The sequence below is a fragment of the Hirundo rustica genome, chromosome 11 (genome assembly GCF_015227805.2).
Source record: "Hirundo rustica isolate bHirRus1 chromosome 11, bHirRus1.pri.v3, whole genome shotgun sequence".
Classification (NCBI taxonomy): domain Eukaryota; kingdom Metazoa; phylum Chordata; class Aves; order Passeriformes; family Hirundinidae; genus Hirundo; species Hirundo rustica.
The window spans coordinates 8,955,756-8,983,623 of record NC_053460.1 but is presented as its reverse complement, the minus strand read 5'-3'; the positions used below and the strand labels follow the sequence as shown (position 1 = coordinate 8,983,623).

Genomic DNA, 27,868 nt, shown 5'->3' with positions numbered 1-27,868 from the left:
ATTTTTTCATATGAAGGTAAGTGGGGGGTGCCTTCAGGGATCATTTCTTCATAGTGAAATGTGCATTAATTCTAAGAATATGCAATGATTTTTAATCAGGCTGACGTGTCTACAATGGAAAGATCAAGATCTTATTTTTTTATTACTATTATTTTTTTTTTTCTCTCAATAGTATTTAGGACATTTAGTAGCATTTATGTGAGCTAGAATGATCTATGTGCCAAAATGATTCTGCTGCAAAGCTACAATTATTCTGTAAACTTCAAAATCCAGAATTCAAGATGAGAAAAAGCTGAGAATTTCTGCACTTGATTGGCTCAGGCTGAAAGCTAGAGAAAAAGCAGTTTGCCTTTTATGCATTCTGTCAGCTACAACAATGCTAACCAAAGAAAGTGTCATCTCCCTAGAGTCTCTTTTCAGACAAATGTGCCATAGGGCAATAATGAATCTTAAAAGAAATTCATGATGGGAAAAAGCAGTGTTTTGCATATAAATGTTTCTAATGGAGCTATGAGCATCAGTCTTTTGCTCTATTACTTTGAAAAATACTATGTGAATCCTTGTAGCTTTTAGTAATTTGAGACATGAAAGGTGTTATTTATTTTTATTTGTGTTATGTTCCTTATAAAATATTAAATAATCCTTTGGCCAAAAGTACTATTAGCTCTTTGAGATTCTACAGAAATATTATTTGTGAGTTCAAAAGCTTAAGTTGCTAATGGGTGACTTAGATGTAATCATCTAAACTGTCATCAGCAGAGAACAATTCCTACTGATCTCCTAGACAGGAGTACTAGAGATAACTAGATTAAAATTTGTAAGGAAGTCTATTTCTCCAGTATTGTTGACCTGATGAATTTTTTAAGAACAAAGTTATACTTTAAAGCCCCAAATAAGTCACTTAGATTTTGAACATTTTTCTCTTTGTATCATCTGTCATTATTATCTTTAGGGCCTACTCAGCGCAGATTTCCAGCTCATCTCTTTCACCATGGGGAGTAAACTCCCTGATTGACTATATTTTATTTTAAGAGAATTAAGATCCCTGTAATTTGCTGGAACCTTACAAGAAAAAAAGCCTAACTCCGACTATGTTAGGAGTTGTTAATCAAAAGTCAATTAGATCAACATTAAATTGAAAAGAATGTTAGAGGGTGGTTTTTTTTTTTTTTTTTTTTTTTTTTTTTTTGGTATTGCATGAGAAATTGATGACTGTTTTGATTGTCCATCTTCATGCCACAGCCATCTCACACTCTGCCCACAGAGTGTGTCATCAGGAAAATGCAACTGTGCCAAGATTCTGCTGCCACGTGTGATTGAAACAAATTTTGACACTTCTCGGAAATTTCACAGGCACATATGCAAGCTGAATTCTGTGCATAGGTTTTTTTTGGACCAAGAAAATATTTTACTGTTAGTACAAGTTTTTCCAAATTTGGCTGCTGCAAAATTCTTCTTGTAATACTTCTTTTTAGTAAAGCGGGAGTAAATATGTAAGCTGCACATGGGTGTTCTTGTTTGTTGTTGTTCCTCCTCCTTGCAGAACACATCTCCAGGGAATGACTATTACAGGATGATCTGACTGGGAAAAATCTGTGCTCCATTAAGGTTTTTGTAGAAGCAGCAATCCAGCCTATTTAGCAAATAGCAGCTTTATCCCATTGTCCTGTCATTGTGTTCCAGTGATGTTGCCTGAATAAGTTATGATAAAATAAAGGGAAATCGAGTCCTAATAAGTGGATATAATGTCAGTAGGTACTTTTCTGTGGTTCTGGAAAATATTGACAACAAAGAGTTTCATTTTTTTCTTGGGTGTAACTGTGACCTGGTTACATTGTGCATAATAGCTATTTTCCCCAGTTACAGTTTTTCACTGGAAATAAATTTAAGTCACTCAGGAGTCCCTGGCATTTCTTGCAACAGGGAGGGAATGAGAAACTCAAAAGACAAGCCCTAATTGCTTACTGTGTTATGTTTTTCATTGTTATTAGGAAGTACTGTAGTGATGGCTGCATGTTTCTAAGGCTTTTATCCAGTGATTCTATTTTCCTGACATATCTGGGCTCCAGTGGGGTCTGCAAATATTTTTGCCTGAAGACAGAGCCAGTTATGATGTGCCTTGTGCTGGTCAGTGTTTATTTTGCTAGAGTGTGGCAGTCATCAGTATCTGGTTACAAAAATAGTGTAGAATCCTTTGGGATGATTGTGCTGATTTAGAACTAAGAAGACTCTGTTTTCAAGGTTTAATGCAAGTCTGAAACTGGAGGAAATGCACCTGGTGGATGAGATGAGCAGCTGGTTCTGAGTTACTTGTGTGCAGGCATTATTTGCTTTGCCATATGCAACGTTTATCACGGATCTGGATTCCAAAGTAGAGTTAATTTTAACTAGATTTTTTCCTCTCCTAGAGTGTTTTGATGATTTTTTTTCATACAAAGTTTTAAATAGAGGAAACAATGAATTAATGGTGTGACTTAAATCTGTCTTTTGCTTTTGAAGTCAAGCAGTCAGCCAATAAAAACCTGCAAATAAGCTGGTATTGCACTCTAACCTCCAGAACCAGAGGAATTTGCAAAAGGTTAAAGGTTGCAGATACTTATAAAAGTGTTGCTAGACTGTATTTGTGGACTCTAAAGATTATGGTGTTCTTAGAAAAGTCTGTGGAACTACTCTTTGTATGATGTATCTTTTATGTTTTTCTCAGAAACACCGTGAGAGAATAGCAAACACTCTAGAGAGGGGGAAGGGAATACATGGGAAAAGAAGACATGTTCAGTTTGTAGTAGAGATTATTTTTGTTCCTGAGTATTAGAAATCTACTTATAACTATATCAAAATCTACCAATATTTCACATTCATGAATCTTATGCCTATTAATAATCATCAATGTATTCTTCATTCTTTGCTGCTGGGCACTGGGAAAAAAAAAAAAAAAAAAGATAACATTACAACAGTCCTTATTGGTTCTAATATCTTCAGTGTTTTGGTTTAGAATCAGAAATGCAAAGGTTTTCATGTGTCACATTGCCAGAGGAATACTTTTCTTTAACATGTTTTACTTTTTCTCACTTCAATAGTGACATCTCATAGAACTGGCTGATTTATAGCTACTGTTCAATTTTTACAGAAAAGTAGAATTTACATGAATTTCCTGTTTCTAATCCCTATTTGAGATAGCATTCTGTGTGTAGCAGGCTTTCTTTTCTTTAGTAAATCCTGTTTGAAAGAATTATCTGGTTTCAGAAATTAGTTCTGCTCCATTGTTAACTTCACAATTCTTAATTTTCCTTTGCTGTAAATCTGACTTCTGAAAAAATCTGTTGTTTTTCAGACAAAAGCATTTTTTCCCCCCTTTTGTGCATGGAACTTCATTCATACTATTTCTCCTTGCTATAAAAAAAAGTTGAAATTTGAATTAAATTTTGAGGGAGTGAAATTTATTTAATTTAGACTGCCTTTGTGTTAAATTGTTGTTCTTCAAAAACACTTAAGAGTCTTAATGTCCTCATTGTAAGATTTAGGGACTGGGAAATCCGGATTCTTTCAGACTTCTGATGTTACTTGATGGTTTCTTGGTGTGTCAAGTTGAAATCTTTCTTCTTTGTGCCTTTAGAAATGCTTACAAGTTATCCCTGAAAAATGTGCTGATTTATAGATGATAGGCAGTGCACACAATGTTTAGCTTTGAGTTTAGGTTTTTGTGTGATGCCTTGTGCCTTCCCTTGTAGGAAAACTCTTGTCTTTGAGTATTCTTAACTGCCAGCATATGATGAAAATACAAAGATGTTCTTTAGATACAGGTGTTTTTCTGTTCATGGTTTTTTTTTTTTTTTTTTTTTCCCCTGTTTAATTAGAGCTGAATTTTTAAACTGGCATGGATTTATCAGTCCAAGTGACCTTTTCTGCAGGTAACAAGGGAACAAGGACAAAGAAACAGGTGTTCTGGCAGGAAGTTCCAAACAGAATAACTCAGATTAGTTTCAAAGGCCAAATGAAACATGCAGGTTACATTGCTATGAGGAGTAGTCAGCTTGTGTAGCTTTGTGCACTACAGCATAAAACTCTTGTGTGCAAAACATCTCAGCTAATCCTCTGCACTTTTTTGGCTTTTTTTCCATTTTCAGTGGAAAGACAAGGGCACTTCTCTGAGAAGTGAGTCTGAGTGAAAACAGTTGCTTTACAGAGGTCAGAGCAGTCTGCCCTGCTATGCCCAGAACTTTTCTTGGATATATTTGAAAGCAAAGAAGAGCGCAACACTTTGGCTGTGTCTTTTATCACTTGGGATAATATTTAAACCCAGTATGCTCAAATGTAGAACAGTTTTGCTTGAAACAGGTTTTGTCCACACCTAGTTGCTTGTAAGAGGTGCAGTTGCTAATTCACAGCGCAGCTAAATGACTGCCAGCTCCTCACAGGGACTTGTGGCACCAGCAAGACATGCTTAATTTATCACATGCACTTCATATTGCTTTCATTTGAAAAGTGGAGCAGTCTGTATTTACTCTTATATTTACTCCTTCTTGATGTCAGGTTGATGTGTTGTTAACTCTAACGCTTGTGCTAAAGGTAACAATTAACTTAAATAATCAGGGCCGAAAGAAAATAGGAAGAAACCAGATATCTAGGGAAAAGAGAGCATTGTCGTGTTACTTAAAAACTAAAGCAGACATCTGATACAAATAAAAGTTGCAGTTTACAAAATGTTACTCCTGCCGTCTGCCTTGCTTGCTCAGGTGAACTGTAATTGAAGTGTAAATATTATGGAAATCGGTGGGTTTTTTTCAATCCTTAAAGACCTTGAGAATTATTAATACCAAGCTTTTGTGGAATGATGGTAAGGAGTAATTAGTTTGCCATGCCTGTGTCCTGCTTATATGTCTAAGGTATGTGTCTTACCATGTGTTTCTTTAGCCTTAAACCAAGAGAAAGTAAACCAACTTCAGATATAACCCAGTCTGGATAAGCACTGAAAGTGCTACATACTTAGAAATTGCAATACTTAAGAAAAAATTAACTAATGTTAGTGTTGCTCTGTAACCGAGGACACACTGGAGGGTAAGTGAAACTCAACATTTCACATTGAATAGAATGAAGGGAAAATAGACTGTAAAGGGTATCCATGTATAATCTAGTTACATAGACTGGCAAAGCAACACCATCTTATTGATACTAATGTGATGCTGATTGTGACTGTTTTGATGTAAAGTTGGAGGTTTCCTGCTGTAAACCTTTTTATAGGAATCAACAAGTAAGATGGTGTGAATTTGCTATTTGTTTTCTCTTTTCAGAGTTGTGGGAGATTTGCACGTTCTGTTGTAGTGTGTGTGAAAGACTGATTTATGCACAGTTATATGGATTGGGCATATGCAATTAAATACATTACATAGATTTTAGATTTGTTTGCTTTGTTTAGGTTTTTTATATTAATTTTTTAATTGTATAAAACCAGATGTAAGTAGCTTTTGTCAGTAGATAGATGTATCTTCCAGATGTGTGGGCAGAATCTGGCTATTCTGTGCTATAAAACATGAAAAAGAAGTAAAAATCCACATTAGAAATTTATATTTTAGCACCATCTGAAGATAGGTGCCTTTTTTTTTTTTTTTTCAGCAAGCCTGCAGTTGAAATAAACTGCGTTGATAAATCCTCAGAGTAGTTAAGTGTACTAGTTTCTGTTATTACTGCATTGCAAAGCAAGTACTGTCATATCAATTGCAATGAAGTACTATCTCTCCAGACTTTTTTGTTTAAATCTGCATAGCATTTATGCTCATGTCTTGTACTACTGTTCCTGGGTATAATGAATTTTGCCTTCAACATTGTAAGGAAGGCACATTTCAGAAGACAGTTACTGTAGATTTGCAGAATTATTCAATCAGATATGACTAAGCCTAAATAAAGTGTCAGGTATTTTTGTCAGTGATATGGCTCAGAAGCTGCTTCAGTGTAGGTTAAAAACAAACAAAAATGTGTAGTCTAGGTAAGGTTTTGGACTTGTGCTTTCATATTCCAAATGATGACTCAGTGATATTACAGTGTACTGTGGAAATGTTCTCTGACACACAGTCATCCATCACTATGAGTCTGTGATCCCATAATAAGAAGTACAGAGATTAATGTTTTATTACAGCAGGGTAGCTTTTACAATTACATATGTAATGAGAGAGGGAGCAGGGGGATAGCAAAGTCTCCATCTTTCTACAATTAATATGGAACTCGATGACAAAAAAATGAAGAACATCATGATCCTGGAAAAATTAGCTGGCTTAAGTTTCATTCTTCCCCACATCATGGCTCATTAATGAGGAAAATCCTTTCCATTGCTATTTTGTACAAAATGATATTCAGCAAGAACAAAGAGTGCTCATATCTCCTAGATGACACTGAATCCTCCCAACAGCCATAAAGAATAATTTCATCTCTGCAAATGCCTGTAGTTCATACTATGGTTTCTTTCACTATGGTTTGTAGTAGTGAGGTAGCTCCTTTCAATAGTTGGCTCTTTGTGTTCTTCAGCTTAGAAATTTACTGATAAGATGGGAAGAACAGCACTGTGTCTGCTTGATTCTGCTTTCTGTCCTGCTCTTAGGCTTTCTAAAATTCACAAGCATGATCTGGTATAGAAGGTGACTACTCCATAAGTCAATACTGTTTTTCTTCATAATTTACAGTTATGAATGGTGGGAAAGTTTTTTGTCATTTGTTCATTCCCTCAATTTGACTAGTACTGACCAGTAAAACCAGGTTTAACCTGAATACTGGGGAAGAGCAAGGTAAGGAAATCTACCCATAGTGACCAGAGTCATTCTATTTTGTTGTTTTCTTCTAATTCAACACCAGTTCTGGATATGATAAACCAAACTAATGTGTCCCCTTTAAAATCTGGTAACGGTCACTGAAAGCTACAAGATGAGAATTATACACCTGATTAGGCTTCATTTAGTCAGTAACAGACTCATCAATTTTTCAAGGTGTAACAAGACAGCTGAGGACCTGCTACACATTCTACAGCAGTCTCCTGAAATGTTAAGAGATCAATAGGCCTGTAAAAGGTCAGGGAGTGGGGCTGTTTAAAAAAAACCAGACAAACCAGGAACAACTCGTATTGAAGAAGGGTCATGGAAAGGAGAGAGAAGATGATTATCCAGCCAGCATCACAGCTTATCGGGGACACAACACTAATGCAGTTAATCTGTATAAACCTATTATAGACAGCAACTAAAAATGGGGGGAAAGGCATGCTCCTGAAACCTGGGAGCAAGGAGAAATCCATTTAGTTGTTGATTTGCTGTGGATGGTACTTGCCAATGTCCACTGTTGCAGTCAGTGGATAACTCAGCAGGTATCCTGCTGATTTTGTAGCTGACATTTGGGAGGTGGGCACAGTGGCAATAATGCTTCTCATGTCTGTTGTGTGTCACTGTATTGTCACTGTGTAGTGTAATAGGAATATGATTTAGGGAGCAGCCTTAAATTATTGAAATTGATAGGTATTTTGTTTATCTGCAACTGTGTGGTCAGGTTGACTCCTTTAGTGACCCAATTTGTAAAGCAATAAACATTCTTGAACTGTCTTCAAGCTTGTTGCTTTCCCCCACTGAACTGCTGTTAGGAGAAAATCAAACATAGCATCTGTTTCTCATTGACAGAATTAATAAAATAGAATGCAGACAGGATACAGAGCAAGTGCAATTTCAGCACTGCTGTTATGCATCATTGTTCCCCAGCAATGGAAGAGACAAGTTCAACTTGATATCCTGCAAGAGCACTCAGGGTGAATTCCTTTAAGTAAAGCTGTCAATTTCATTGTTACATCTCAGGTTTATATCAGAAGTTCTAATTGAAATATATGTAGCTTCTGTTATCTGTATTCTCACTTTAAGGAGAAGGAAAGGAACAAGAGTCTGATGCCAGAGTTGCTAGATTGATGTCAGAATTACCTGTTCCACTTCAGAGACTTGCATACTTGGTTGCCTGCCTGCTGTTAAATGTAACTGGGAACTTTAAAGGGCTGTTAAACTCTGTGGAGGTGCTTGCAGGGTTATACCCTCATTTTTCTTCTGCTCACTGCTTTGCTCTGTGGTGGTTAAAACATTTAAGACCCTAGTTTGAACCATCTGTTAAATAGACTTAATATTAAATTTTGGAACTGACTGGATGCTCAAATCAGCAGATAGTGTTTTGAATGGACATAGCAACATGTTCAGACAAAGAAGGAAGAAGAGCAGTAGAGTGTTAGAGGCTTTTGAGAGTCTTTTAATTAAACAACTCTCTCCCAAAAACCATAATATGCAGAGTGGAAAATTAAATCAGCACACGTTAGTTAGTGCCTTACCACTAAATAAGTTTTTTTGGCACCAGAACCAAACACTGTGGGAGACAGATATGAAAAAAGTTTCCACTTGGAATTTTATTTGGGTAGAGAGTTTGAGATAATTATTACAAAATTACTGTGGCTCTATAGGGGAATAAGTCCATAAAAACTTTAGATTTACTGGTTTTTTATTAATGTAATTGCTGTCTTGCTATAATAAAATATATTAAAATATTGCTTAAAGTATGTCTTATTAACCTCTCAGCAATCCCAGACATTTTTAAGCAGTGAAATTAACATTTGTTTAGAGCAAATAAAATTTTCAAGTTAGGAAGAGCTTACAGAGAGTTACAAGCTGTGCAGGATTATTTTTCACCCATTTTTCTTTTTTACCACAGCAATTAGGCAAGTTGCCAGGCAGCACAATGGAAAAGACATTTTCTTTAATAGAATTTTTTTTTCTACAGGCACTGCCGAACACATACAGACATCTCCTGTATTTTTGTTCCTGGTGATGCTCTCTCCCTGGTTGTATTTTTTGTGGCAAAGACTTTAGGTCATTAATTAATTTTTTTCTAAGTTTTCTACAGGCTATTTGGGGTTTGAGCCATGTCAGCTAGTAAGACAATTGCTCACACTGGCCAGAGTGTTTCTGGGGTTTTTTTGTCTTTGAGATACCATGAGGATAATTGATATGGAGCAATGTTAACTAGGGTACTGCACAAAGTACTTTCTGGAATAACATGTGCACATAACTGTCCTGCACGTTTTACTGAATTTACATGACTGTAAGAATCCCTCTGCAGTTCAAGTACTCACCTCTGTAGCTCCTGATTTCCAGCATGAGTCTGTGTCAAGAAAAACCACTTTACTGCAGTAGTTCCTTAGCTCTTTGTTTCACACTGATTTTCTATCATTGCAGGACTGGCTGTGTTTTCAAGAATAATTTCTTTGGCTGAAATGTTGAGAGCTTTTTGCAGGCAACCCAGCTGCAGAGAAAGGTTTTTTGTATTCTGCCTCATTTAAAAGGCTGTAACACAATTTAACTCCTGTTATTGACCCATAGTACGTGAGATTTCTAGAATATTCAGTGTGATTTTATGGTACTTCGGATTTTATTGAAATCTAGTCTACATGCTGTGTGGATTTGGTAGCATATGTTCTTCATTCTGCTACTGTAGTTCAACTATTAGAGTATGAATAATCAATTCTGGAGCTGATTTTAAAAAATCAGACTCTCAGCACTAGCAATTCACTTAGAAGTTGGAAGTAATTTTCTTTTCCTTTAAATATTTTTAAGCCTACATTTAGGCTTTCAGATATCAAATATGGGTTGGTTGGAATGAAAGGTGTTGGTAGTGAACAGATAATTTGATTTTAACCAGTTTTCATGGCTTCAAAATGCATGACCTTGAAATGATTTTCTGTTGTAGGCTTTCACCATCACTAGAAAGCTGTTTAGCAGAAACCAAACTGTTCTCTTCCAAGGTCTGTTGTGAATGCAAAAGTCCTCTTCTCAGTGCTGTAAATCTTTTTTTTTATTATTATTATTATTATAGTTCAGTGAGTTACTTAGCAAAAATATACCCCTTCTATTGTAGAGGCAGCTGTCTTTTAATGTTTATTATGCCTTTTAATTGAGACTCTAGTCCCAGTTTGTGTTAATGTAGCCTTTTCAGGAGGATAAAATACAGAATACAAAAATTTATGTTAGGTCTTAAAACTTCAAAGGCTTTTCATGGGCTGAGCAAATTTTGTATTAGGTTTTAAGACTTTACAGCCTTGTTTTGAATGGAGCAAATTCTGCAAGTTATTGCATCCAAAGAATCTGTGATGCTGGTTACTGAGAGAGCTTCTTCTTTACTTTCCATTTCTACAAGTGAAATGCAAACCTTTTGCGTGATTGTTGCCATCTTTCAGAAAATCTATGCTTCTTTTTGTTTGTGGGATGAGTTGAGAGGTTTTGACCATTTTATATAAGCTCTACAGCACTGGAAATATTTTAGTCATAGCACAGTAATAAGTGCCTGTTCTAGATTTGATTTCTGTACAGACTGAATAACTGGAGTCTCAACAATGGATGTTGTGTATATATATGTTTTGATGTACTAATACAATAAATAGTAATACAATAATAATATGCAAGCTGATGTGGAACTTGGTCTTGCTGAAATAAAGGGAATTAACTTGAGGATATAGAGGAACCATTTTCCTATGACTCTTAATTGCATATTCAGTTGATACTCAACTAATAAACTTCCATTGCTTGACTCGGGGAGGGGCACGGCCTCATAAAGGATCCAGAGAATTACAGTGACAAAATGGAACCATGGGGACAGGAATGTCTCCATTGCAGAGGTTGTGCTTCTGCCCCGGGCTTGCAACATGACCTCAACCCTTCTGTGAGCTGCATCTCAAAAGCTGCTGGGAGAGGATGGGATCTGTAGGTCCCCACCATTTTCACTCTCTTCATTTCTAGTTGTAGGCCAATTTCACCTGGTACACTTAGACCTAGGAGAGTACACTTAAATACAGGTTTTGTTCAAAATGACTTCAAAATTTGCATTCTAGACATCAGGGGTTTTTTCATTAATTTTTTATCTGTATTAGAATTCAAAGAAACTTGAGTGGGGAATTGAGGATATTTTTGCATGCTAAAGAAAGTGATTTTAGTATTAACTTTTCTAAGAGTAGGAAAAAATATCTACAGTTAAAAATTAATTGCACATAGAAAAAATACATTTGAAGTTGCTAGTAAAGAATTTAAGGTTTTGTTCATGGAAAATATAGCACATCTTCCACTACTTAGCTTCATGTATATAATATACTGTTTTATTTGAAGATCTCTGTTGGGGTGGAACAATTTCTCCTAGAGTATACAAAGCTTAATATTATTGTCTGGCACACATCCTGCTGAAGGACCTGGGAAGTGTCAGAAGTTTGGTTACTGAGGCTGATTTTTTTTCAGTTTCTTGCTTAGTTTGTAAGATGATATAGCACGTGCTCTACAGGCATGTCTGTGTATGCCATATACCTGCTGACATAATTTTTTGTTTCAGAGTGTCTCCACCTTCTTGATATAAAGCGATCATATTGACTACAGAAAAGTAAATTAAAAAGTAGTTGTGAGTCATGCTGCTGTATTGAAAGAAAAATCCTTATATGCTATTTTGCAATCTAATCACAAAGGCTTTTCCTTGCAAAAAATAGGATTAATACTTGGATATTTGTTCCCTCTTCATTCTTCCCCACCATTTCCCCATGTTTATAAATGTATTGCAGACCACGTGTTGATTTTTTAATCAACTATTGTGACCCTTTCATGGATGACATTCTGTTCCCTTAGACTGCAGCTGGCAAGTGGGGAAAATGGGTCACAACCATGGAAAACTGTTTAGAGGCCCCAGATATTGTATTTGCCTGGTAATTGGTTAGAAGCCAGTGTGGTACTAAATCTGAGCAGAAACTGCATCATTTTCTTCTGTGGTTCCTCCTAAGGAGCAGTCTGAGAACGGAGATACAACAGCAGCAGCTGCTGGCCTTGTGGCCCTCAACACTGATGGAAGTTGTTCACTGCTCCCTTCAATCTGAAACAGATCAACTAATACATTCTGGTAATAACTTCTTAGCTTGTAGTGACAGCGTATGTAGAGATATTTCATCTAAAAACTAACCCGAAATTGGAGTCCCTGTTAGGCAGCTGATGCTCTAAATCTTTGCTGTTTCTTTCCCCTTCTGCCTCTGGCTTTGAAACGCTGCTGGGAGGGTTCAGGAGCTCGGTACTTGTCCAGCCAGTAGGATGGAGTCCCAGCTGCACCGGAATGTTCCTTAGCTGGAGTTTCTGAGCCCAGGGTTGGTGTATTCTCTTGTTTTACTCTATTAGCTGGAAGTTTTGTTCAGATTTGATAAAAGCAGGAAGGACCGTCCCTATATAGAAAAGCTGTTTCATTATGTAACTTATAAGTCTTCTATCTATGTGAAATGTAATCATTTCTCAAAGTTGGCAGTCACTTTAAAAAATTATATACAAAGGCATTTTGCTATTTTGACTGTGAAATATACAATTGGATTATTTCAAACACATGTGAACCAATTTAAAATAGAAAACTAATAAGTGCTTTCCATTAAATCTGTTGATATTTATGGACTGATAGCTATGTGTGAATACTTACATTTTTAAGGGGAAAAAATCCTTTCACGCTTTCATTTATTTAAAAAAAAGTTTAATAATCTTCATTTGTTTGACTCAGAGGTGGCTTCATTTTATTAGAGATTTGCTGTCTCATTTTTGAAAAGCCCATTGTTTGCTTCTGAAAGGTTCTTAATAGAGCTTTAACAGGAGACTAAATTTGAACAGCCAGAAATATTTGAATAAAAAGTTTGTTCATTCTCACCCTGGATTGTTTAAATTTTGTTCTTTAGAACTGCAGCAAGAATCTTGAATATGTCTCTACTCTGCCTCTGGTGCAAATTTAGCCCTTGAATTTTTTCTCTACCAGCAAAATCTTGGATGTTCTGCTGATAATCAACATATTGCTATTTGTTACTATACACATCAGAATTTTACTTCTGAAATTAGATATTAGGAAATTGAATTTCTTTTGACTTGTGGGGATAAAAAAAATTATATACTTAGATATTTTGCACACAGACTGTTCTAAAAATATTCAAAGTACTAGATTATTGTAATTCTTGTAATAACTTCTATTTGATCAAAATGATGTTGAGTTATGCCTCAGTAACTTTGAGTTATATAAATCTATTTTCTGGTTAAGAAACAGTAGTATGCAGAAATAAGAGAGGACTGAAATAAAGCTTGAAACATCAACCACCAATCCTGCATCCTGTTTAGGCAAGGGTTTTTCACTCCTCAAGGTCTTGTGTAAGTGCATGAAGAACCAAGCCTAAAAGACAGGCTGAGATAACTGGTTTTTTCCTGAGGAAAATGTACTTTTGTTTTATTCATAAATCTGAAAATAATGGATTAGCACTTCAGCCCTAGCTAATAGTTAAAGGAAGATTTTCAAACACCCAAGTTCTATCCGTGTTTCCTAGCTGGGGACCAGAAATTTGTTATTGCTTAGTAAATTTACATGCAGGGAAGTCGTATGCAGTAAAACAAACTGTATCATTACATTTGTAACAATGTCACTAATTCCATGTAGTCTGAGAATATGAGAATGGAATTGTGTTCCTGATTGCACATGAGAAGTATAGATTAAAACTAAGTCTAGTGGTCCAAATATTTCACTGTTCACCAGCTGATGAGGAGCAGGTACTTTATAGCTGTGTCTTCCCAGCCTCTGCACGGCTGAGAAAAGCAGCAGTTACCATTTCCCACCTAAAACCAGTTCCTGCTGAGGAATATTGTAGAAAAGGAAACAGACTTTCTTGATGATTTTTTACATACATAGGTTATGTAGAAAATATGGATTGACTGAAAGCAAAATCATTTGCTGAATAGGATTTTTTTCTGTTTATCTCTTGCCTTAAGAAAAAACAATGTAAAGCCAAAATTATTGAAACATTATACTTTCATATTTTCAAAATTTAATATTTAGGTCGTTCATTAAAAATTCTTTTTTTCAGCTATTTTCTGAAGAAAAGTTCTAAAATCAAAACACAATTATTCAAAATTAATGACTTTGGAATCAAATTAAGATAGACGGGACAGAGAGTGGAAAATTTTCTATTTCTGAGGAAATATTTCAGTATTTTAGACCTTTGACTGTGCTGACAAAATAATTGCATAGAGAGATTTTCACAGAAAGCTCACAGAAAAGAATCTCGCATATTTTGGACTTCTTTTAAAACCTAGACCCAAAGGTATTTTCAGATGACTGTGTGGCCATGACAGAGGTGAGAGCAATGTCCGCTGCAATAGTGAACCACGTGTAAATTTTGATTGTGGACAATTTGTTAGCAGTTAAATCTTATCGGCACTAATAATTTGGGCCAGAATTGTACAAAACCGCAAGAGGCAGTGACCACTCCATCAAAGTTTGTCTTTTCTTCCATTTGGGTTGGTGAGAACTTTCAGCAAGGCAGGGAGATGGAGAGGGGAGAAATGAGCCCTGGAAATCCGAGAGGGCTGTGAGCAAGAGGCAAGAGCCTGAATCTATAAACGCTGGAGTGGGGATGTGACCCAGCAGCTGTGTCTGAGGAATGGCAGGGATGGAAGTGGGAGTGGGGAACAGATCTGCTCTTTCCCACAGGATTTTCACCGCATGTTTTAGCTCCCCTGTCACCTAAAGGGGAGAATTCTCTCATCTCCCTCAAATCACTTTCTTGGTGCTTTTTTCACTGCACGCTGTCTTTTGAAATCTACAGTGGGTTGGGGGTTTTTTGGGGGGGGAAGGATACGTGTGTTTGCTTTCTTTGGGAAATGCTGTCTTTTTACAAATTTTTAATGAATTTTTTGCATTTAATTTCTCCTACAGCTTTCTTTATTCTGTACTGGGTGCTCATTTCCTTTCTTTTGGCTTGATTTCTTTTCTTCCTGTTTGTTTTGCTCATAGTTTTGCTGTTGAAGTTTTCCAGAGATGCTCACAATTTTAAAGGTGTTTTTGTGCTTGGAAACCATAGTATTTGTGTATATGGGAACTTTTTATCTCTCAAAAAGTTTACAGACATTGTGGGCCTGTGTTTTCAAAAATCAGCTCAGCCATACTCACAGTAAAATGTTAAAATTTTATTTGCAGGTGTTGCTTGCATAAAGCCAAATATAATTGCTGGAGGAGTCAGCAGGAAATTGAATTCACTTGTACATGTACCAAGTTCACAACTGACTGCAGTGATGAGCAGCAGGACCCTTGTATGTCCAACTGCTCCCCTGCAGAAAGTCTTGGAATGATTTGAGAACCTGTCATCAAAAGTTTGTCCTATTATTGCAAAGGTTGAACTTGTCCCACATAGAAGACTACTTAAATCACAGTTGGTAGTCTCAAGCTTCCTATTTTCTTTAAAGTCAGATTTGACCAAAATATTAGTAACCAGCATGGCTTTTTCCCTTGCTTAACCACAGGGTACAAATCTCAGGTTTTTAACTGCTGCTAATCTGTTGCTGAATCCCACTGAGGAGAAAAGGTTGATGCATAATGATTTCCAAATAGGTATTTAAAATTAGAAAGCAATATTTTAATTGGGAAATTTTACAAAGTTCTCCTTGTCTAATATTAAATTTGAAAGTTTTGCATTAGAAATATTTTGTTATGCTGCAGTACTCTTCAGGGAGAAATTATTTTCAGGGACCAATAGCGTACTCATGGTTTTGTGAGGAAACACTAAACTACTGGGGTTGGTAAAGTCACTTGGTTTTGGTTTATTTTACAAATCTTCTCAAGAATTTGGTAATGGATTTTGTTCTGGAATGTTTACTCCAAGTAGCTGTGTAATCTTGGTAAAAGTAGGTTGCTGGGAGGATGTTTTTTCTTTTCAAGAAAGCTGTTTATAGCTCTTGAGTCTAGAAAGATTGGTGCATGAAAATTGACTTGTGAAAGCAGAGATGGTTATTTATAAGATAAAATCTGTGTTAGTAGCATTGCAGAAGCTTTTTCTTCCTTAAAGTCTTATGTGAATAGTCATGTTACTATTATGTGTTCATAATCATTTCTATTTAATCTTTCTTCATTAATAGCTGAGTACGCAGCTATTCTCACCTTTGGCATGCTGGTATTGCTAAAATCAGCAGCGTATGTGCTAGGACCTGGTGTGAATGTTCAGCTGTGTGCTTCCTGTTGATGTTAACAGAATAACAGAGCAAATGTTTTAGGACCCAGATCTTGAGTCCAGGGAAGTCAAGAATGTGTGTTCCTGACAGACAGGTCTAGGAAGGTGCTGTCTCCTGTGGCCAGCACTGGTGGAGTTACAGGGGCTCTCTCCATGAGGACAGCAGGATGTGGCTGCAGCCAGCATCTCTCTGCAAAACTGCAGTAATTATCTGTCACTAGGATGAGGAGATGTGCTGAAGTCTGCTGCTGAGAGAGGAGGGTGCTGAGCACAGTGCTGGAAATATCCTTAGCTGGCTGCTGAATACAGGAAAGAGAAATGGGTGTTTTGTTTTGCCTTTCTTTTTTTTTTAAAAAAAAAGAGTCCTGAAACTTCTGACATTAAACATTGTTTAGGAACATGCATATTGAATAGCCTTTGTTTATTTGTGAGAGATAAATATTGTAAAAAATGAAGATTTTTATGGGAAGTCAATATGTTCTGATATCTGTGAATTTAAGACACATCTGCACATCTGCTGTTAATTTCTTCTGTGTTGTACAAAATGTTGAATCAGTGCCTCTGAAAACTGATGGGGGATATGTCTTTCAGTCTGGCAGATTCAGAACGAGGTAGTTCAGAAGCACAATGAAAAGCAGTCATTGTTTTGTCTTATCACTTTTGTGCCATATGTTCATTTACTCAGCTGAAGTGGTGGCTGTATAAGACTATCCAATCTTCTCTACAAGATTGTCTGGAACTGTGTAAAGGGTTTCTGGCAGGTGTTTGTAGTAACTGTTGAGCTTAGGACTCGTCTGTACATTTCATTTTGCTTTTGCCACTTTTTTACAAGAAGTTTCTAAAGTGATTGGAGCTTATTTTCTTCAGAAATGTTGATTGTAAAGCTCTGATTACTGCAGAGAGTGCGTGAGGTGCTCGGTAATTCCAAATGGGATTAGTGGAACCTGATGGTAGAATAAAACCATAGAGCTAAATGTCAAGAATGAGGCACTGATATAAAGTAAAACCTTTCATTACCTGATTACCAAAACCAGCTCTAATGACTGTGCTTTGGCACATACCTTTCTCATGCTTTCCTTAGCAAAGGTAAATATGTACAACTCTGAAATTGCCATTGTTGCACAATTCTTTTTCAACAAAAACCTCCTGTGTTTCCCTTGAAGTTTCCTCTTCAACAGGCATTGCTGAAATTGATGAGAGAACAGTAAATATATCTCATGTGAATGATAGCAAGGCAAATAAGGTGGTAAAAATGTATTTTTTGGTTGAGGTTTTTTCTTATTGTTTTTTAGTGTGCTAATTTTAAGTCTGTTGTGACTGGAAAATATTGAAGTGTGGAACATCTCAGTTGTGGCAGAAATTAATGGCAGGGCCGAGTGATGCAGTTGAAAGTACAAAACAAATGTAATGTAATTTATTTGGCTTCGGTGACTTGCACTCCTCAAGAAAATCTGAGGTGTCTATTATGTATGACAAATGTGCTGGTGAATCCAGGCTTGGAAACACAACTTTTGATTACTACAGGGAATACTGTACTTGATTTTGTTGGGCAAGATTTGCCAAGAGCATAATGAGAATTGCTTTGTCATTTAATAGATGCTTAAAAGATGCAGTGAGCTTGGATGAGATGTGAGGGATCTCTATTAAGGAAGTGGTTACTGTAAGCCCCAGTGATGCTAGACTGCTAATACCATCTGCCCCTTTGTCTTCTGATTGTCTTATTTGAAAGTTTTCTGTTTGTGTAGTTTTAGAAGCTGCAGTGCTTCAATGTGTAGGATCTTTCAGCTATAATAACATTTTACAATATGGGTGGGGAAATTATTCCTGTACTGTTTGCCACCTGACTGTAAAGCATGATGAAAAGTGATTATTTCTTTTTTTTTATAGTGCAGATAATAGTAGAAGTGTCTTGTGGAACGTTTGAGATATATATTTACCAACTGGTGTGCCTAAATCAATGACAACATTTTCTGTTTATATGCATCCCTTCTGAAGGTTGTACGATTACAAGGTGTATGATGTTTGACCAGCTGGTGAGACATATATGCAGGGGATATTTATTAACTTTTGAATGGAAAAATCTGAGCCTTGGTACTAGACTTTTCCCAAACATTCTTTCTTGTTCTTATTTGCAGCACACTGTATATTGTGCATGGCAGTTACCTGTGTTTTTTCTAATCGCATCTGATACACTGTTATGAAGACACCACTGGTCAGGAGCCTAAATCTGGAGAGCAACCCCTTAGAGGTCACCTCTTATTCTTTACTTAAACCTGTGTAGTTTTAGTTGGTTTGCTAGGAGGGAATTCTCTCATTGCAATTGCAAAATACAGTAAGGTTTGGATATTGGTTTCAGTTTAAAAGGGAAGAGCAATAATGGAAGGGAAGAGGGCATTTTTGAAGTCTAAGCAAGTGTCTGTAAAAAGACTGTTGCATTTCCAAAAGAATGGAATGCAGAGAGGTCAAAAAATAATAAATAACAGACTTAATAAAAGATGTAATTAAGCAAGATTAAAGCAATAAAATATCTAATGCAAAGGAGTGGTGATTTCTTTTAGTCATGTTGGCAGTAATAACAAATTTCTCATGGGAAGTCTTGGTCAGTTTTAGACATTGACATATACTGCTGTCCTCTAAGCAGAATTTACAGGGTACAGAGAACAAATTAGATTATTTCTGTAAGCTTAGAGGTTTACTAATATGTAAACCACTATACATATTCTGAGTGATTTCACATCTATGATTTTGTGAAGTGTTAGAATTCTCCAGGGTGAAGAATGAACAAATAAAGTCAGCATTTGTTCCTGAGTGAAAACCACTCTGGTCTCCGAGTGGCTGATGAGCTGATTAAACTGGTGTGGGCTATTGACTCTCACAACAAATACTCATCTTTGGAGCAGGAAGGGGAAGACACCAGGTGCAGGAGAAAATAGAGCTTCTCTTCTTGCTGTGACTGTTAAGTAATGAATGATGACAGACACAGAAACTCAGATACAAAACTGCCATTGCACCTGTTGCTCTCCTGCTGTGGGATTTCGATGGTAGAAACACCTTCTAACAGTGTTTGAGAATAATTTTGGAACCATGTGTTTACCTTGCTTTCTCAGTATCCCACTCTATTTACTGTGGCACTTTGTTGTCTGTTTATGGGGAAGGACTTCCTGGGAATTCTATTTGAGTCAGTGAAGTAAATTCTGTCCAGCGTCTTGCACCTGACCTTTCAGATGCTGAAATTCCAATTTCCTGATCCAGATGGTTGAGGAAATAGAATAAGTCTCTACAGAATCTTTACAGATGCAAACAGTTCATTAATAATTCAAATTGCCTGAATTAAGACAGTCATTCCATTCTTTATTCAGTGTCTGAATTAGTGTAATCTTATTTCCTTTATTTCCTGTACTGCCTTTACCAAATCTTATTTTGATATAGCATATGATTAGGCCATGCTATGAAATAACATGTTGTAAAGGGTTTTATTGAATGACTTTGGTCTTAATAATTTAGACAGTGATGACTGGAATGTATTTGAAAAGAAATCTTTACATATAAGACCCAGAACAAATAGCTTGTAGAGTTATATAATTATGTGCCCTCGTTTGTCGTTACATCTCAGGATGACAATCTGGTCTAACAATAATTTGGATTAGAACTTCCAGACATAATTAGGTCTTCTGTTCAGTATATTCTGTGTATGTGGTTTTATGTAACTTTGGTGCTATTTAAATATTAGCTGGTTTAGCATTAGTTTTAAAATTGTTCATGGTTGTTTTGTCTTAAAAATGAGGTAACATTATTATTATTACAAATGAACATTTCTTTCACTATTAGGTGTTTTGAAACTAATCTCGCACTTCCATTTTGGGCACTAAAGGTGTCCTCTCTCTCTCACACGCAGAGGGTTGTGAGAATCCTTAAAAATGCTAAGTTAGAAAAGGAAGTAGGTGATCCTATGAATTTAATATAAATAAAATTTAACGGTGTTTCTGAGCAATGGGAACAATATGGAAATGAGTGGTAACACTTTAACTTTACGGGGGGAAAAAAAAAAAAGCAACTAATTTTTTTTAACTCTCATTGTCCATATAAGAAATGTTATGTTTAGATGGTAAGTTCATTGCAAAGCTGCTGTACAGAACCGTGTGTCAGTCAGCCAGAAATGCTGGTTAACCCATGCTGCCAAGCCTGGATCCTCACACTACAAGAAACGGCAGAGCCCTGCAGAGTGAAGCTTATGAAGCTGAGCTGAGCTCAAGTGCAGGTCGGATGCCTTATTGCTCAGTCAAGAGGAAAAGCTGTTAAATACTTATGAGTTCCTGACTGGTTTTTGGCAGTACCTGCCTAATCAGTATGTTCCCAATAACATTTATTAGCGAGAACTGGACTCTCCAGGAAAGTGGGGATTCTACGTACTAATCAGAGCAGGTTTGCATTTTTTTCCCCCTGATAATAACATTGTAAATGGATTAAGCTGTTTCAGTCCTTCATCTTGTAAACATTTCTTTGAAACATAGATAATTCCTCTCTCTCCTAGCTTCTTGTTTTAATAAAGGGATTTTCTTTGAGAGGGAAAGAATTGCCTGATTTAAAGTATTTACCTTTCTAATAGCCAGGCTCTGTAATGCTTGGCTGTAGAATTGACTTGCAATCGGTTGCATTTTGAGTTCTACAAAATCGAATGGTAAAGTAAGAGCATAACATGAAAGTCCCAGATCAGCCCCTCCCACACCTGCAGTCAACAGAAATGCCATTTCTGTAAACACCAGGCACACTGCACTGCGAGTGACAAGGCTTTCTGGCTTCTCTTTGTCAGGTAGCAATTGTTAGGTTATGTGAACAAGAACACAGAAGGATTTCCACGTCCTCTTGTCTCACTGATAGTGGCCAAAGCATTTTCAATGCTTTTTAAAAGGTCAGCTTTGTTGGTGGGAAGCAAGAAAGGGCAGTGGTTTTAGAAATCTAATGTTAGGAGATGTGAAGTGGAAGAACTGAGACATGGGAGGGATCCTATGAGCAGCCAAGACACTTCTGTTAATTATATTATTTTTTTAATTTCTTTTTTCTAAAATCTCTAAGGAGCTGGAAAAGAATGAACTTGAGATTTGATTAATGGTTGCCTAGACTGCAGTTTGAAAGAAATGGATAGAGTGCTTTTGAAATAGATTTGACTTTTAAAAAAGAAAGATAATCTGTTATTGCTCTATTTCTTACCTCATCATCTGGCAAATGAGATACACTTTGAAAGAACAAAACATAACTGAGATACCAGTGTGACAGCACATCTAATTCACAATCACAGAAACTTCCAGAAGGCACCAGAATCATGTTCTCTGTTTGTTTCTGCAAGAAGAGATTGCGCTACTCCTACACGTGTAGAGAGCCATCTCGTACTATAGGTGCCTGTAATGCCTGGAGGGTTGTTTTGTGCAAAAATAAACATTTCCTAAGCACTGAGTAAACTCCTGCATATATAAAAGAGAAAGTTATATAAACCTTTGGATTGGCAAGACTATTTAATTCATTCAGTATTTGTCATGGGATATCTCATAGCCCCTGGGCATCCCCATAGCGTGTCCACCACAAGCAGTGTCTAATGAATTTGTAAGGTATTTGTTATGCACCACACGCCTTTGACTGGATCATGTCAGTCTATACTGCACAAATGGAATGTGGAAAAGGGCTGCACTGATAGGAAATGGTTCACTTGGTCATTGAGGCAGTCCTGGAGACACTTACAGGCAAAGTTATTCTGCATGCATTGGGATTTTGACTTCTTTTCTGATCGCCTTCTAATATCTAGTGTTTCATTAGTCTGCGAGTTATTCTTCTGAGATAAAAATAATGGAAGTATGAGGAGCTCTTTTCTTTGTTTTAAATTTTAAACTGCCATTTTTTCTGTATTGGATCTACTAAGATGATGACTGTTATTACGATGACTTATTTAAAGGCTTTTTCCAGTTCTGACCATTCTTCTGCTTTACTACTGAAAATGATAATGAAGATATCAGAGTGAAAATTAAATTTAACCTGGTCTTTTCTTAACACATGACTCTAGTCAGATGGAAAAAGTTGTTGATGTATATTTTTTCATGACACTGTTTTGAGGATTATAGACATGTTTAACTTAATGAGGATTTGGGGTTTCTTTTTTGTTTGTTTTGGGGGTTTATTTTTGTTGTTATTGTTTTGTTGTTTTTGTATTGTGGGTTTTTTTTGTTTTGTTTGTTTGTTGTTGGTGTGGGTTTTTTGCTTTTTGTTTGTTTGTTTGTTTGTTCATTTGTTTTTAATAATCTACATTGTGCTTCTGCTCTTTCCTCATGTAGGATTGGTCGTATTTTCAGACAAACTCCCTTCTTTTTTTTTTTCCCCCCCAAGTAAGTAGTGCTATCAGTCTAAATTTACCTGATCCTGAAACTAACAAAAAACTCATATGACTGCTAATAGGGAAAGAAAGAAAGACATAGAGCCTGCAGTTACCATGCCAACACTGTTCCCTGGGGTGTAGCAACACAGAGATGGATGCTGTGAAATTAAGATCTGTGTGATAGGTAGGAGGTACCTTTGCACTACTTGGAGCTTTCACATACACTGTATTTTACCATTTTTATTTTTAATGTTACACACTAACTGCTCTTTATGTTGTTCCCTTCACTCTGTGTGCACATTACATTTTCCTATTTTTGTGGAATGAGAGAATTTGGTGTTTCAAAACACAGAGTGTATATAGTAAGTTTCATGAGAAAGGAATAATAAAATGGATAAGATCTGATGAAGAAAGAATGACTTCTGACTTGAATTCTATCTCGAATTAAATTGTCTCTGTAAAGCTGTTGGAGTGCTACTCTACTTTCACCTCACACAAGCACAATCTGTTTCTGGGGGCAATATAAGCAAAATGTTTCACAAGAGAACCTCTTACAAAACTTACACATGAGACTGGGGCAAGACAAAATTTACTTTGTATTTCTCTGCTTACATGTGATTTTTCTGTGTTTGCTTACAGCTGATCTTTAGGTATTTGTTAAATATCAAAGACAAACTTCTTTTTTCTTAATGTACTTGATGTGTTTACCTAATGCTGCATCATTCTATGAAGTTACAGCTTGTTCCTCACTACATAAGTACTCCTTCCTCAGATTCAAGAAGAGGGCTCTGTTCCATATTCCCTCTCCCACTCTGTGCTTTGTAGGCTGATGGGATGACAAGGGATTAGGGAGTATAATTAGTCAATATATAAGATGGTCATAAATCAATAGGACCTTGATTAGAATGGTGTATTATAATTCTACAATACTGTCTCATTTGAATGTTTTATTTAGTGGCTGCATAGGAAAACCCCTTTCTTAATACTTTCACACACTTACTTCTTGAACCAAAACATTTCTGAGTTAAACACCTCAATTTTCTTTCTTTTTTTCCTGCTGCTTTATTTGTTTCTCCATCCTCCAGTCATAAATACATGCAAAGCAGAGGCAGAGCTGTTTATAACATGGTGAGATTGCCAGGTTGGTTTACTTGAACTTTTTTTGAAGACTGTGGATTGGTTATGTAAGTAGAAATTCTGTGGGATATTTTACTGACACTTTTTCAAGTCTCTGAGAGGTTACTTTGTGCACTAGAAATGCCAGTATTGAAGGCTGAGACTGAAAGCAGCAGAAAGATCATCAGCTCCTAAATTTAAAGTCTGTTTAGATTTGTTTTTGTGGGTCTTAATAAAGATAACAGTCTTTAACTCAATAGCAGCTAATTGAAAATATTTAAATTGCAATGTTTTTGCATACTGATTTTTGCTGAGGTCAGAAAGCAACAAAGTGATATTCATGGTAACTGCACTTACATAATGTCCCAATGAGGTTTTCTTCCTTCCAGGCCACAGCTACATAAGAAATGTTCAGCACAGCTGCAAGTGCACTTTGTCAGTGTTAATAATTAACATTCAAAAAGCAGCTAAAACAAGAACTCAGCCAGAAAGGTAACTAAATCTATTACTGTGAGTTACGTGGAAGTATAAAAGGGATTAATATATGTTGCAATGACATTTGAAAAGCTGGTCTGCCACACGATAAAAACTTACCAAACCAAAATACCTGGCTTGTGGTTTAGATCTACCAGGCACAGCTAAGTATACTGGGGACTTAGAAATTAAAATTTAAAAGTAACTGAGATACTAATGCATCTGAGTCGTGTCAACCAGTGGTTCCTTCTGGGAGTGTTTTTTTGAGGTGGCAGCTAAAGCATCACATATTTAAACCTTTGCACTGAACCAGGCTCAGTGAAGCTGTTCTTGACATCTGCAAGGATCATGTTAATGAGGCTAAAGTATAGAAGGGTGGGTGAGAGCAGAAAATCTAACTAGGAGCTGCTGCATAACAGCTGTTACATCAAAACATAGGAACAGTACACAGATGAGGGACACTAATTTTGAAAGATAAATGTATATTTTGTGGGTGATGCACATAATTGCCTGTCTTGGATATATGTCTGATACAGTTTGTCTTGGATTGCCTCAATTGCATAGTAAACCACTTCCCTGTGACTCCGTATGAAGAAGGAATTCCTTGAACAACTGAGGCTAGCTCCTTATCTGTCTACAAAATTTGACAGTGAAAGCCATGGGAGTGGTAATTCTGACTTAACAAAGATTTTCATAGCCTGAATCCTTTCCCGTAAAACCTTATGAATTAATTAAGCTGAGGAGAAGGATCTGGAGCTATAAGTTACTAAAACTTACTTTTTTTGTGTTTTTAAAAAATTCCCTTGAAGTGATTATATTTTTCAGATTGTAGCCTGTAGGGGTTGTGTGTTGATCAGTGTGTAATAGTAATGAACTTTTCCCTTGAAAATATCCATAATCATGTATCAACTTAGCAGAATTTTTCTTGGAAGCAAAAAACCTTTATCTCTAATCTTACATCCTCAGTTTTGGATTTCTGTTGGTCTTTTAGCAACTGAATTCCATAATGCTGAATTCTGCAGATGGAACTGGAATGAAACTTCTGTTGCCACACAGAATGACCATTTGACATTATTCTTAAATGCCTGCTGATACTATACTAAAAAGAACTCTGTTATTATGTTTGTGATCCAGCTTGGAGGAAAACAGTTTTTCAGAAAAACCACTTTCATTTGCTCATATTAGCTAATGAACTAAGCAAGCCTCAAATGTGACACATTTTAAAAACAATATGTATGAATTTACTTTCTGTAGAGAGTAATGCCACTTTTGCAGCTACGTTAATGGGAACAACCAGGAAACAGTGGGACACGGCTGCTAGATGAGTTCTGTGTACCTGAAATTAAACTGAATTTTTTAGCCCTAACTAGTGGTTAAAGTAAAGCTTTTTTGATTGTGAATCACAGGAAATGAGTTCACAGAGGATACTTTAATCATGCATTGTCAGGCAGAGCCCCTGGAAACATGATTTAAGTGGTAACTCTAAGTATGGCATCTACCTACCTTGCACTGCACAGGAAATGAGCTTGGTGTGCTGATGCATAAGTGAGGCCATGCCTCTGGATCAAACCCATCAGATTGCCTGAATGTGGAAGTTAACCGCCTCCATAAATATTAACTCTAACTGCATTGGGAAAATAGAGGGCAGATTACAACGTCTAGTTAATAAACAGATGCCTTCTCTTTAGCCTATATTGCCCCTTATCCACTCCCGTTTTCATCAGGAATGTTTTCAGAAGATTGGCACTTGACTTCTCCTGTAGTGGATTAATTTGTCAAACAAAGCCCAAAGCCTGGGGTTTGCAGCTCGGTCGTGGCGTGTGCTCATATGCTAATCTTCATATGCTGAGCAGCTTTCCAGCTTCAGTCCCAAAAAATGTACTTAAAATGGAGATTGTACGTTCCCAAATAAGCCTTGATTTGCAGAGTGAAAGGGAAAATCTCAGCCAAAGAATGGGCTAAAAAGGAGCTGGGCACAGTTGATCATAATCCAGGGCTGGCAGCAGGGATTATAGTAAAAATATTACCAGCTGTATGACACTGGCAATGGGAGTCTCTCCCAGGAATCTCTTTGAATATTTAAAGTCAGTGCAGCAGAGCTGTGTGATTAGGACATCCCAAGATGATAGCTAAGTCTGTTGAATATCCCCATGCAATTCTAAAATCTAAGAATAAAATTGGCCTTGCTTAATTACTGCCCAAGAAAAGAAGCTAGAGTTGAACTGTATATCTGAGGAAAAAAAATAATAATTAAGACCTCTATATGCTTGTAATTGTGATAACATGGGAAAGAGATTCTGAGTTTTGCCGTGATGCTGCCTGACAGGGCTCAGTGCTGCTTGTTTTCTTGCTTTTGCTATCAGGAAAGCTGGTTAGATCAGCCCTCCTAGCAGATCTTGACAAAAATGAAAAATCCCATGAATATCTTATGTTGATGTTGGTACTGGTAAGGAGGTAGCTGTACTTAATGAAGCACCAAATTCTTCAAGTTATTTATTGTTTTCTTTTGAGAGGCATCGTCTTAATGCCAATGCTTGAAATTTCATTTTGGTAATGTTGGTTGTCAGAGTAGTTGGAAATTTTATGTAATTGTCACTCTTTAATGCTGTTGAACATGTTTACCTGTGAGGAGTGTAGTGACTGCATTAAAAAATTAAGATTATGGTAATGCAGTTCATCCTGAAAGAAACCAATATACAACAGTCTCAACATAACCCATTGTCACACTGGGTAGGTTTGCTCCTAGCACACAAGCTAGAATGCAGAACACAAGGTGATCAAGGGAAGGAGAGGAGCTGTTCAAGTGCATTCACATACAGTGTCTTTGCCATAAAAAGAATAACAAATACATGAGAGATGTTATTAGACATTCTCTGCTTTGTTTAGGGATTTTCTAAAACACTTCATCGTGAATGCACAGAAAGTGGAAGTGACCTTTGCAAAAAAAAAAAGAGCAACAACATTTGATCTGAAAATTCTCAGAAGGTTTGGTTTCACTGTCTGTTATGGTGTGAACTAAAGAGGAGAGCTTCTGCTGTGGGGTTTTTCTCCTTTATGTTACAGGTTTTTTTTTCTTCTTATACTCCCATAGAGTACTTTCCTTGAAGCTTATGCTGTGCAAGTGTTTGCAGGCACAGATGGGCAGCCAGGCATGCAGGGTTCAGTAATAACAAATAATAATAACATTTTACCTCTTTTGTCTGTATTGTGATAGCAACATGTATTCCATTAGCACTCTGGTTGCAGTGCTCTTGTCAAGATTCCTGATTTTGCTGCTGGATTCTAAAAGCACTTGGTCAATTGATCTTGGAAAGTGCTGAGCTTTTTCCCCAATTCTTTCAATGCTGGCTACCATCAAGTGAAATTTTTAGCAGTTTGATTCTAGCTGTAAGTAGAGGTGGATAAATCAATAAATGTTTAATTTTTATTTATTTATTTATTTTCTAATACTAGAGAATCAGAAATATATATGTAAGAGAAGTTTCTTCTTTCTGCAGTATTTGTAAAATTAGATGAATAATACAAGGATCTCCATAGGACACTGGGTGCTTTCCTTGTAGTCAGTAACTAAAAGTGTAATTTTTTACTTTCTGGAGAACTTCCTGTACTGTATGCTCTGCACTTACTCAATTTTTAAACTTGTGTATGAATAGGAGGCTTGTAATATGTGAGTCACAGGTTGTTTATTTCTTTGCATTTGAACTGTGTATTTTAAGTGTGGTTCTAATGGCACATTTTTTTCATATATAACCACATGCCTAATTCTACTTATAGCATCACTGTAATATAAAATGTTGAAAAGGAGAACAAATATGATAGGAAAGGCCAGTGAGTTTTTGAAATTTCCCAAATGTGAAAGGCTATCAGTAAATGGT

At 36.5% G+C, this 27,868-nt stretch overlaps 1 protein-coding gene across 5 annotated transcripts in view; it reads left to right on the top strand.

The window, feature by feature from the left end:
• Nucleotides 1-27,868, top strand: part of SMPD3 (sphingomyelin phosphodiesterase 3) — a 102,996-nt gene that overhangs the window by 19,800 nt on the left and 55,328 nt on the right. The window lies entirely within an intron of this gene.